General features: G+C 33.9%; 1 protein-coding gene across 4 annotated transcripts in view; it reads right to left on the bottom strand.

Annotated features, from left to right (window-relative positions):
* KDM2A (lysine demethylase 2A) overlaps positions 1–13,775 on the bottom strand; it is a 74,136-nt gene that overhangs the window by 56,934 nt on the left and 3,427 nt on the right. The window lies entirely within an intron of this gene.

Here is a 13,775-nt window from a genome sequence, read left to right on the forward strand (position 1 = left end):
AGAAAGTTTTTCTTGGTTCCTAGGACTCTAAGACATATTTAACAAAATTCCTGAAAAGTATGACTTTCTGAATGATACCTTCTAGAAGAGGAAAAAGCGGCAGTTTGGTGGTGCTGAAAGGAAAGCTTACCCTCTTTTCCTACGGAATAAATAAGTGGATATTAAGAAACCTATTTTTTTAGGTGAAAGCTGGCTTTAAGCGATGAGTGGGAAGAGAGAGGACTAAAAAAAATTTGTATGCTAAGACTTTGTTGGAGGAGATGCCTTAAGGATTTGAAGACTAAAATATATTGCAATAAGATTTTAAGATTTTAAGAAACAGATTTGGACTTTCTTTTTCTCTGATTGATACTACCCCAGGAGGAGAAAGTGAGAACTCTGCCTTGGTTTGGACTGATTGATAACTTTGGGACTGTTTTATTTTCTCTTTGGAATATTCTGGTTGTTGTAAGAAGAAAGAAGGGGAAAAGAAAAGAAAATATTTATAATGGCTCTCTCTATTGAGGAACTGAGAAAAGATTATGAACAAGCAAAAAAAAAATGGTAAAGCTGGTTTGAAAGAAGCCTTCCTTTTTTTAGAAATGGCGCTTATTAACTATCAACAAACATTACAACAGATGAAGACACCAGAAGAAGAAGGAAAGGAAGCCATTTTTAATGAATTTCAGAACTCGACCAAGAAAGAAGGAAGAGGGAAAGGAAGAGAAATAAAGGACTTAAGATTTAAAAACACTTAAGAAAGGGAAAAATAAGGTGCAAAATCAATATAATGATAGTAAACAAAAGGGAAAAGGAACACGACAGAGAAGGGAAGCCAGTAAGGCAGAGGCTAGAAGAAGGGGGGTAGAAAGGTTTTCTGGGAGAAGAAAGAAAGGGAAAAGGTGGAGAAAAGTTACAAAGTTTTGAAATTAAATGGGAAAAAAGGAATCTTTTTTAGGGATAAAGGATAAAGTATAATTTCTTCAAAAAGATTTTGCAAGGTACATAAGATGATATTGTAGTATTGTATCAGAAATAGAAAACTTAAATGGTTTAAGAGTTGATAAGAGATTAAAATGTTGAAATGTTTAATAATGATTGGTTTTAAAATTTAATAATATGAGGGGAGGTTTAGAATATTGAGTTTTAATTAAAGAGTTTAATAAGATTATGGTATTGATGTTATTATAAAATTCCTATTATAGTATTTGTTTTTAATATTTAGATATATTGTTTAACTATGTATTTAATTATTCTGGATGTACTATTTAGATAGAATGTACCAAGCAAAATCGGATTGGGTATTGGGCGTTATTTTAAAGGTTAATTTGATTAATTTAGGGGGGAGATAGAAAGGCATCATACTCTGATTAGTGATTTCAGGAGAAACTTCTTTTTTTATATATATAAGGGACAATAAAGAATGGACAAAAGATACAAATATAATGACTCAAATTAAGATGATTAATTAAGATAGAATTAAGAAGAGTGAAATATGTGGAGAAGTTAATATAGAAGACTTAGAATGGTAAATAAAATAAGTAATGATATGTAAGATGAGCATGAATATAATTGAAGTCCATGAAGAGAGAGATACCTGGGTCCAAGTTACTTTCCAAAAAGATTTTTTTTATGTTTTGTGTGTTGTGTGTATATGTTTTTTTTTTTTTTTTTTGGGAGAATTAATAAAACCTTGCAGAAATATAGAATGAGAATAATGGTAACTAAGTCAGAAAGAAATAGATGAAATAATAATAATGAAATTGAATAAGAGTAAAGAGAAGTAAAGAGAAATTGGATAAGAGGTTTTTGTATGTTTATATGGAAATGGTTTAAAACAGAATTATAGTTTATCTGACTTGTTAAATTTATAATGGAAAAAGGTTTAAACATGTAATGGATAATGATGATTTGTGTGTTTTGAAAATTAATAAAACTTGTTTTAAAAAAAAAATGGCTTCCTTTTCTTCTTCTTCTTCGTCAAGTATTTGCTGGTACATAGAAACCGCCATTTCTAAAAAGTGGAAGACAGCTCCCAATGAATTCTTACCATTTTGTTCTCTTTCTTTTAATTTTTCATATTCCATTTTTAGTTGATCCACAGATGGTGCCATTGTAAATTTTTAAGAACAACCCAGATGTTTTTAGTCTTAAAGTAATTTGCAAATGTCAAAGTTGTCAAACAATCCAAACAGCCAGAAATTATTTCCTCTTCTTCTCTTTGCAACTTTTCCTCCTGGGGCAAAATCCCAAATATATTTTAAAGCCGTATTACAATTAGTTGTTGGTCTTATAATCTTCAAAGCGTCTCCTCCAACAAGTTTTTGAAGATTTTTTTTTTTAGTCCTCTCCTTCCCACTTATAACAAAGAGCTTGTTTTTACCTTAAAGAAGCAGGTTTTTCTGTGCTCATTTGCTTTCTCCGTAAGGAAGGGGAGTGAACTTTCCTTCAGCACTTTCGTCGCTGTAACAACTTCTTTTGGAAACAAATGTATCAATCCAAAAGTCAGGTTTCCAGGGTGTTTAAAAGTAACTTAATGTCCCGGTTCAGCCAAGAAAACTTCTCCTTCTAAAAAACTTCCTCCTGCACAGTCTTATCCGGTTGAAGATTCCTTTGTGGCTGCCATTTCTGACAGCCGCTCCACCGCCTCAGGAAAAAGGAGTCTAGCCGGCTGGGGAAAGGGGGTGCGATATCCCCAGACCCCTGCCCGGATCTCCTCTGTCTTCCGCTGCCTCTTCGGGGCAGCGACAACCCCCAAATCCAATTGGATCGGGGATACCTCAGCGGCGAGCGCAGCAGGGACCCGCAGAGAAGCGGATTCCTGCCGCCGCCGAAGCCTTGCAACCGGAAGTCCCTGATAATGTACATTTTAATGCATTATTATGGTGTACAAGAATATGTTACAGCCCTCTTTCCAAACCTCAGCGCTTAATGCACACAAGGTTTTATTGAAACCAACAGACTCAAGGATACTATAGGCAGAACTGATGTCCTCTTGTCCCACCACTTTCAACTTGAGAATGCACAGCCAGAATGTCTGCAGAGCTACAATGAGCCATGTTATTATGGCTCATGTATCCTTTAATGCAAAGAACACATTATTAAATAGCCTACAGAAATAGGACCCTAAGTCATTTAATACACAATTTTGAGATTGTCTTGTTTGTTGGAATCTTCCAAATTCCTTAGAGATGTAGAGCATCCCTAGACAGACTGTTTTATTTGCATTATGTTGCTGTAGAAACATAAGTGGATATAAACAAGATACATTATCTCTAACTAAGCTCTGCTTTCAAAATCACATCTGAAAAAGCCTCGGCATTCAGCTCAAAAGACAGAAGACTATTTGGCTTTGCTCACCTTATGCTTAGACAGTTCCCTATATCAAAAATCTCTGGACTCCATAGTCCAAGATGGTCCTAATATATAGTTTAGCTTATGTTTGAATCTGTTTTATATCCTTGTGTTGAAAAAATCAACAAATATTTTTGACCTTAAATATTTTGTCAGCAATAGCATGTTTTATTTTCTCTACCACTAGCAAGCTTTGTAAAATAAATGCAACTATTCAATCAATATTTAATCTCAGATCACAGTTTTTTCCCACTGATAAATGGGAGCAAACATCAAAAAGGGCTGGGATTGGGAACTCTCAAAAGACCCTATTCTATAGGCTAACCTTTTTGGGCTCCCATGCCAAAAATTGCGTTTGTACATGCTCGCACACTCGTATGCCACCACCCAGAAGGCAATGCGCGTGGCCCCTCCATGCACTTATTTTAAATATTTCAGCGACTATCAGTTATTATACAAAAGGTGAGTATTAGAGGGTTCTCCTTTTTCTTTTCTTTTCAAAAAGGGGGCTAAAAATCAGCAGTTTGTGTCATGGAGATAATAATAAAGATTTACTCATTCTTTCTGTCTGTTGGTGCCCATGCAACCTGTGTGTGTGTGTGTGTGTGTGTGTGTGTGTGTAAAAATATAAATATAGCAGATTTGGTTGTGTTTCTGAATTGAAAATGTTCTTGAAGTTAATGAATTGAAGGTTCATAAGGGACAGAACAAAACTAAGAGTGAATAGTGCAGCTGTGAGTTCAAATGAAAAATATGGAACTGATATTGATATTGGTGCATTAAGTGCACCAACGTGCCTACCATCCCTGTCCCATTGTTTCTTTTTATTTCTCTTATATGTATTCATTTCATGTATTCATAACTCTGTTTATACTTATACCTATTATAATTGCTTGACAAATAAATAAAATAAAAAAATTAAAATTTATCCAAGCACCAGAAATGGGCCAATGAATAGCATCATAACCCTTGCTTTTTGGAATACCCACCTCCCAGTGATTAGATTGGCCTGGGACCTGCTGGCTTTTCTCAAGGTCTTAAAGACATAGTTTTGTCACAGGGTGTTGCCATCTCGATGTGTAGCAGAGCAGAGAACCTATGCAATGGTTATGCTGATTTACTGCTGTTGATTCTACTTGTCTTTTTTACTTCGGCTGCTAATCATGTGTGTGTTTTTATTGTTATGTGATTTATGATGTTTTTAATGGTTATTAGCCACCCAGAGTCATGAATTTGAGAGAGGTAGCCATATAAGTTGAAATAATAGATAACAATTCATTAATTGAAAAAAGATATCTAGCTAAGAGAGGGGAAGAACTTGAGCAAAAGCCAGATACAGTTTCAAACAACAAAAGGAGGGAAGAATTCTTCTTAGCAATGATGCTCAACAAGATGAGCAGCTGTAAGGAGCCTTTGACACAATCAAATTGTTTTTTAAAAAGAGGCACTGAGTAGTTTGCAGTTCCTGAAGAAAAAAGGACGTTTCAGGAATGCAGGATGGTTAAGAGGTGTCCAACTACAGATACAGGTGGCAATTACAGATACATTGGAAGGGTAACATTTCAGAAAGAAAATAAGCAGTTTTTATAAGCAAATCTGACCAAAGAGAGGTTAGGCTAAATCTTAATGGCAGTTGAAATAAGAATGAAGGCAGCACTCCATTAGTCCTTACCATCACGCTGAAGGTAGACCTGAAAAGTAGCTTTTCAAGTATTATGAAGTTACAACGGCTGTTTTGTAGCAGAAGGGAAGAGAGAGTTAATTCATTTTGTGCCCTCCTCAGTCAAAAAGCTAATTATAAATCTTATGTGGGATTAGTTTGCACTAATTTCTACAGGCTTCAGACTGACTGTGTAAGATACATAGAGTGAGGAATATGTTATTACTCCCATATTTGTCAAAAAAAGGAGTGAGATGCTAGTGCTTAAGAACTATTGCTGCTACAGCTTCTTTGGCAGCTGATCCTGATCTGAGGGAGATGCTAAGACATCTGCTCGATTAATCAATTAACGACCTAGTCCACCTCAACTGCTACCTATTTCTGATACTGTATCACTTGATTTTGATACTAGAGCAGGATATTAGCAACTTGATCCATTGTCAGCCGATCTACCAAAGGATCACATGATAGTCTAGGAGAGGGGTGTCAAACTCGTGTCATCACGTGGCGTATTGTGACTTTCCTCCCCTTCGCTAAACTTGGCATGGGTGTGGCAAGCACATGATGCATCCGGCTTGCAGGCCGTGAATTTGGCACCCCTGGTCTCAGAAGTCTGAAGTCATTTTTTTCTCCCTTGAAGCAAGAGAAATTGAACCTGATGCCATGGGCTACCTCAGGCCAATGAAATAAATGCTTTCTTAAGGAACTTGGTGCTCTTATGAGAAATCAAAAGTTTCATATCAGTAGATAAAGTAGTTCCTTATACAAAATATAAGATTGCTTACAATGAATAATCAATCTTATATATCACAAAGATCAGCCTGTATAGACAAGAATCTATAAGTTATGCATATTCAGAGATTAAATCTTGAGTTTCTTTCCCTTACTCTTAATAGTTATCATCATCAATATTGGATTACCTGCTGCCATTTATGCTACTTTACAAATTACAGGTAGTCCCAGGTTTTCATTTTGTCTCTTTCCAGCCCTTGCAACTCTCAATTAAAATTTCAATCCTACCATTAAGTATGTGATTGGCTAATACAAATTTCTGAAAACAATTTAACTAGAAATTGAATGGCTCTCTTTTTGCCTCTGTACAAGTAGTCCTCGACTTGTTTAGTGCCCATTAAAGTTAGAACAGCACTGAAAAAAGTGACTTATGACCATTTTTCACACTTATGACCATTGAAGCATTCCTATGGTCACATGATTTACATTTGGATGCTAGACAACTGTCTCAGATTTATGATGGTTGCAGGGTCCTGGGGTCATGTGATCACCTTTTGTAACCTTCTGACAAGCAAAATCAATGGAGAAACCAGATTTACTTAACAACTGCATTACTAATTTAACAACTGCACTGATTCATTTAACAAGCGTGGCAAGAAAAGTCGTAAAATGGGGCAAAACTCAACACATTTCTCACTTAACAACATACATTTTGGGCTCAATTGTGGTCATAGGTTGAGAACTGCCTGTGGTTGAAACAGGTTTTTGTTTGTACAAAACAAGTAGAGAAAACACTACTAGTGAGTTAACAATCACTGGAATACTCTTCTAAGAAGATAGAAGAATCCTATATTAAATATTTAATTGACTCCAATGAATCTGAAATAAACATTCTAAACATTTTTAAAAATCATTCTCCTTTTTTATATATTGTCAAGCTCTAAATACTTCAAGATTTGTAAACTTAGAAATCAACTAATAACCATGAAAAATCCAAAAGAAAAAGCTTTCTCAGTAGGGAAGTAGATAGGAAAGTGATTCCTCTCTTTTACAGTGAAAAATTTGTTTCATCAAGCTTTTAAGATACGCTATAAGTCTTCAACCTCTGGAGCCCAATGAATACATTTGGAAATTTGACAGCATGTGAAAAAGTTATCAGATTTCTAAATGATAGTTCTATATGGAAATCTTACAAACTGTTGTAGTTTTTAATACATATATTTTTTCAATGATTTTTTTATGCTAGCATAACATGGCTTCAGAAAAAAGGACACAAATCAATGAATACAAATTAAAACTTAAAATAGACATCCTATTCTAACACCCTCATTATGCCTTAAAATATTGATACAGCTATTTTCAACAATTTTTAGAACTAAAAATTCAAAGGCATAAAAAATGTGAATTATATAGTCCTGTCTGATACAAGGATATATCCAGAAAGACGTCTGCCCCTCAGAGAAAACTGTCTAAGAACACCTTATATACAGTACAATATTAAACAGACCTCAAAACAGGCAAAGTTGGACTTGATTAAAACAGCATTGCAAAACTAATCAGACCTAAGCTTATTTTCAGTGTAAGTTTCATTCCTAGAGTAAACAAACAAAAGATATGCCTTCCTGCTCATTATTCTACACCAATTATTGCTGCATTTTGCAATAACAAAAGAAATTAGGGGAAATTTCTGTTAAGAAAAATATAATCTTCAGACAGCTGCAAAGTGTAACAATTCTCATTGTGCTATAAACAAAAATGTATTTTAATGAGTTTAAGAATCCACATTTTACTTATAATTAAATATAAAAGGCTTGTTTTACAGTCAATTGTCCTATTGGTGTGTTCTCCAAAATACAAATGTTTGTGTGACAGAAAATTGTACATTATTGATAACCAGAAACTATGCATGTAGTCCACTGTGATTTATAACATAAATTGGTAAAAGTCCTGCTTAAGAATCTTTCTTGAACATACATTCACATACTTCCAAGATACTTCTCTTACCTACAACCCCGTTTTTAATTTACAGTGGACAAAGAAATAAACAGCTTTTTCTTTTATTCCCAAAATTTTATACAGTAGTGACTTCCACATTCTTCTCCTTAAGAAGTTTTAGTCTTAAAAGTATTCCAACAGCCAGTATCATTCTGACTGTTACAGATCCTTTACCTAGCAGCATCATTAATATTATTTGTCATAATTTCCTAGGCAAAAGGTATGATTTATTTTATATCCAGCCTTTATTATTTTATAAATAACTCAAGGCAGCAAACATTGATTCATTTCTGACTTTTCTACCAACCTCTCTAACATGCACCAAAATAAAGTACAGCGTCTGATTTTTGGTTTTCTGCAAGAGAAATACATGGTTATTTTTAATAATGAAAGAGGTTTACCTTCAAAATAGCAACAAAAATGCAAAATTAAAATAATAAGATAATAAGATATCTAACATGTTTCAGTGAAGAAATTCTTCAGGGCTACTAGAATATTGTTTTTCTTGTACTGTATCTTGAGAGATTGCACTATCAAGCTATTATGAAACAACCAGATCATAGTAGCCTACATTGATGTTTTAAAATAGAACAATGCAGGCCACTTAGTAATAACACTTAAAATGCCTGATAAAAATCAAGGACACCAATAAGTGAATAAAAAAAAACTAAATTAGCTGTATTTAAAACAACAAAAACAATTGTGGAAAAGGCATGCATTTTTTTCTAAGCAATTACCTATGATCTAAGTTAAAAGCATGCTGAATTGATATTCATAACAAAGAAAATTTTGTGAATTACATGTATAATAATTACATGTATTAGACATATCAACAAGTTTCAATGTAGTTGTCAAGGAAATACAAAGGAATAAATTCCGTCTGTTTTTTTCTATTCTGCACAAAAGTCAACTAGGCTCCTTTTAACTTGATACTTATCATGCCTTATTGGAAATTGAGTCTCAAATCCATATTTGCATAAAATGGGAGCTTGACTGTTAATATACACAAAACACATTTACTGGGGATACTAGTTTCCAAATATGCAGACTCCCAGGGACTTAATAGTTGACCCTTAATCTCTATTTTAATCAGCCCAAATAACTGAAAGACAGCATCCATCCATCGCATGCACGAATGCATGCAAGCATCCAACCATCCCTCTATCTGGGCAACAAGATTTTTACAAAAGAAAATGTCCTGTTTTATAGACTGGGTTCAAAAACTTGCTAACTCAAAATGATATATTTATTATGGTTTAAGTATGTTGTGAACCTATTCACTCTGGTTCTTAAACTATGACTTGTGGTTATGTTGTAGAAACTCAATCGAAGTAAATATATGTGTTTTTCAATTCATAGTTAAGTAAAGCATTATTTTTACTGTTACCCCTCAAATGTTGCTGTTGTGAGATAGACAGCAATATACACCGATTTTTTTTTCTTTTTATGACCCTGTAATCCCTTTTATCAGGGTGGAGTCAGGGTGACTGAATGGAGCTGAGCCTTTACTGGCCAGATGCCCTTCTTTATGTCTACATGGAGTTCACAGCATATAGTTTCTCTTTGAGCTATGACAGAGAAACATCTGTTGGGCTTCCTAGGATTGAACACTCAATCTTCGAGTGGGAGGCTAGCATTTTCACCTCTAGGCCACTGAGCTGCTCTAGCCATATACTAATAGCTTAGTATGACAGGTTTAGCAAAGATTTAGCCAAACAGTTAACAACAACAAAAACATCTAGGTTAAACTGGCCAGGTTTAAAGTTAAGTACTTCTTTTTTCAGGTGAAGCATATGAAAACATTTTTATACACAGGCCCCCATATACTAAAATGGTACTTTAATTATAACTGAACAAGAGACAAGACTATTTTCTATTGAAAACTGCTTATAATCGAGCTACTCAAACTTTCTAAAAAAACCAATTTTGCCTTAAAAAAAGTTTTATGCTACTGTTTTTGGAAACTTGTGTATTTATGTTGAATTAACAAAATATGTTGTCTTTCAGACAATATTCTCTAAAATTTTATAGTGATTCAAATGAATGAGCAGTGTGAGGCCTGTAGGCTTCATAACACCTTGGTAACCATTCTTTAATCCCCAATTGCACTATCTAAGTTCAACAATGTGCTTTTTCATTTCTGTTTTTCTATGAAAGCATGCAAATTAAGAAAAGACTTAACGATCAAATATTTTCAGCCTATGACATAATTATCAATTTATGCCTCCCTCCAGGAGACCACAGTAATCAAAAAGAGATATAATGCAATCTTTTTGATACAAAATATTGTTCCCTCCTGTTGTAAAGGATTATTCAATAAAACTACTAAAAGCAAGCCTTCCCTGCCCATAAAAAGGCTTCCATTCTTCCGATCTGTCTATAGTTGTCAATAAATGCAGATCTTTAGGACACAACTGTCATTATTTGCAGTCACTAAAACTTGTATTCTTATACATCTGAAGAGTACTATGTTGTAAAAGTCAGTTCTAGCAAACGGCCCAAAAAGTGATGTCAAACTCATAAACATTAGGCCCCCTTTAAATATGTACGATCTCTTCCTCTTCCTATATTGTACTTACTACTTAAATAATGGTTCTGTTCATATAATGAACTAACCTATGACTTGTTTATATGTTTGCTGAATAAGCAATAAGCCAGAAACTTTATGGCTCAGAGCACAGTTTGTAGCCATTCACAATTACGTGTTTGGAGTGCGTGTGTCAAATGGCTGTCCAAACTCTTCTTAAAAACCTCCAGTGATGGAGCACCCATTACTTCTGATGGCATGGTATGTTTACTGCCTCAAGCTATCTATGGAAAAAAATAATACAGGCGGGATAAAAAAGTCTAAAACAAAAAGTATGTCATAAGGCTCCAGGTAGAACAAGCTTATCAACAGGAGGAAAAACTGCCAAAGATGGAATTGGTGCTTTATCCTAAGCTCTGCCAGACTTCCTGTGACAGAGAAAGGAAGAATTGAGATTTTACTATTCCTTCTCCAATATTCTTCTCCAACTGCAATCAGTAAGAGGAGAATTAGCTACACTAGCTACAGGGCTATGGACATGCATGGGAATTGGGAAGGGCAAACAAAGTTGGATAAATTCCAAGAACAGACCTTGCTCTCTTGCTGTCCTCACATGGGGAGATCTAAAATATCCTAACATTTCTGAGATATGGTCTCAGGGACATAGAACTGAAGCCAAAGAATGCTTTTCAACCATTTTTGGAATTCCAGTTCTTTACACTTCAGTAGTAACTGATATTATTTCCTCAAAAAACAAATTTTCAGTAGCAAATATTCTTTCTTCCCCTTTATATTTTTTCTTCATTCTACAAAGCTTGAGGATGAATTCTGACAGCATATAATAGAATGTATGCAGTTTGATAAAATAATTATAATATAAACAATTCTCCTTTTGTGGGAATAGAAATAGTTCTTGAATATTACAAAATTCACACAGAAACTGAGGGCTAATTTCCTATTTGTTATGATCTTGGTGCTTCAATAATCCAGATGTATTTAATTATTTAATATTCCACTATGTATAAATGACATAACATATAAACAGGATACACAGGTGGTAATATTTCAAAGTCTTGAGTAAGTCCTTTAAATGCCAGTCCAAATGTTGTCATAAAACTATTTTTAAAAAATGACATGGAAATTATTAAAGACGTGCAATATACAAATGTGACTTCTAATTATGTTTAAATTTAAATCAAGCTTTCAATTTAAACTAATTGCTGATAGGTAGCTCCCAGCACACCAAACTCCAAAGGATCTCTTTAAAAATATATTTGTTTTCAGCTCAGCATACTCATTATAATAATATATATGTGAACCAGTCCAGTTTTATTAGCTTAAAAACAATTCTAAAAATCTTAACTTGTATCTGTATATATGGAATGAACGTGCATATATTAAAGTTAGTGAGAACACTTGTACTAAAAGGTTATTAGAAAATACAATCACAACACAGTGCTGTTTTAACCATTAATCTATCTTTAGTACCTACAAGGAAAGTCAAGGTTCCCACCAATTTTAAAACGTGATGATGCTGACAATTAATATCAGGCAAGCAGGGCCAGCATACTTAACTCAATACTGATCCACATTTTTAGGAAGAGAATGGCAATTACTTGTTGTTCAGTATATAAATTATTCAAAATTACTAGCCTATAACAAAACTATACTTTTCTGAAATTTGGCAACCCTCAGTTGAATTTTAAGTACATACACCTACTTTGTTGAAAGCTCAAGTTAAACACATATCTTAAAACATTTACTCCAACTTTGCTTTAAGATTATTTGCTTAAAACTACAAATTATCATGCAGTGACAAATACGATAATAAAAATGGAATAGTAGACTCTCCTTCACAGCAGAGTGCAGTGCCATTTTTATTTATTTTTTCTTCTTTTGTAAATTGTATTATTTATTGTGAACTGAACCCTAGACCTTTATTTAAATCAAGATACCATTATGCTTCAGGACATCTGTGCAGTGCCATTTATTGAAGATGCTGTTGTCACATTTTCCTTTACCAGGCAGAGGATTGCTCTAGATAATCTGTAGGGAATCTTACGTCTTAAAGAGTCTACACTTCTCTACGTGGCCACTCTAAAATAAATTATTTTTGAATGAACTTTTACAGCCCCTGTGGATAGATCTGGACTTCTACTCTTCTCAAAGTAGTTAATAAACCTTAGGGAGTCATAACAAAGATTCAAGAAAAGGCATATAAAGGTTGCCTCACAGATAAGCATAATTATAATGCAATGCACACTATTTCCTGATAAATAATTGCCATTACGACCACTTTATCCATTAACTTATCTGAAAATATAGTCATATTCAGTTTTGAGTACACAAGTGCATACTTTCACTTTCCTCTTAAAATATCATAAACTTAATACGACAAGCAATAATCAAAGGTCCATATGATATTTCATTTGTTTCCTGAACATATACTCTTTTGATATTACCATGCATAACTTCTCTTAAGATGTTACACCAGCATTTTTATCCCAGAAACTCAGATGAATTAACATCTAATTCTTAATTATATATTGCAAATGCTTTATTAGAATGTAGATTATTCTATCGTTTTGTAACTCTAGCACTCACACTCTTTCTGCTTTTAAAGAATGTAAGCTGGACCTGAACTTTGATTAATCTCCAATGAAAAGACATTTCACAGATACTGGAGTATCTACCAAGCATGTGTTTGGTCTGTAAAAGTATAATCATAAGAAGTCTTCTGAATTACTATAAAAAGTAGGATGCAGAGGAAAAGTGCATGATTTTTAAAGTTTAAAGCATCACATTACATTATTCCTAGAAGGTAATGGAGCCAACACATTTAAGTACAGCATGCTCTCTGTAACACATTCCACTCAGGAAAATAAAATGCTGCATATAAAATCAGTTGGACAGTTTCAAAAGCATGGTAGTCTAGCACAGCTGGACAGTGATCAAATTCAAAAGTGAAGCACACCGATACAGCACTTTTTGACAGCTCCTTAAATCGTGTCTTTCTTTAGGACTGTAAAGGAAAGACACAATTTCTTAAAGAAGTTACCAACAAGTGTTATGTGAACGTGATACATACTTGGAATCACCATTTTCCCTTGGATTCCAGATCACTGCACACTCAAAGTATAGCATCAAGACTCACCAGATGGAGTCAAATCATTCTGAACACAAATATGATCAACTTCTAAGGAAGGCTTTTTTGACTTCCCAGTTTAAAACCCTGAGCTTTCCTGGTAGTTTTTCTTTGAAGTATAACATAACCATGCTTAATCCCACCCCCCCAAGCTAAACATTCCTTTTATTTTTCAAAGTTCTGAAAAATGTAAGAGTATTTTAAATTGAGAAAAGTAAGCATTGCTATTTTTTTATTTATTTTTCCTCATACTCTACCAAACACTGTGACATCAATTTTCCCAGTATTCTTCAAAAGGTATACTTAAACCATTTATTTGGATAAATATGGAGTGCAAGTTATGTTAACGTCTCAAGCAACTATAAAGCCACCACATTTGAAAG

The sequence above is a fragment of the Notechis scutatus genome, chromosome 1 (genome assembly GCF_049901735.1).
Source record: "Notechis scutatus isolate UNSWTSFEM ecotype Mainland chromosome 1, rNotScu1.2, whole genome shotgun sequence".
Lineage (NCBI taxonomy): Eukaryota > Metazoa > Chordata > Lepidosauria > Squamata > Elapidae > Notechis > Notechis scutatus.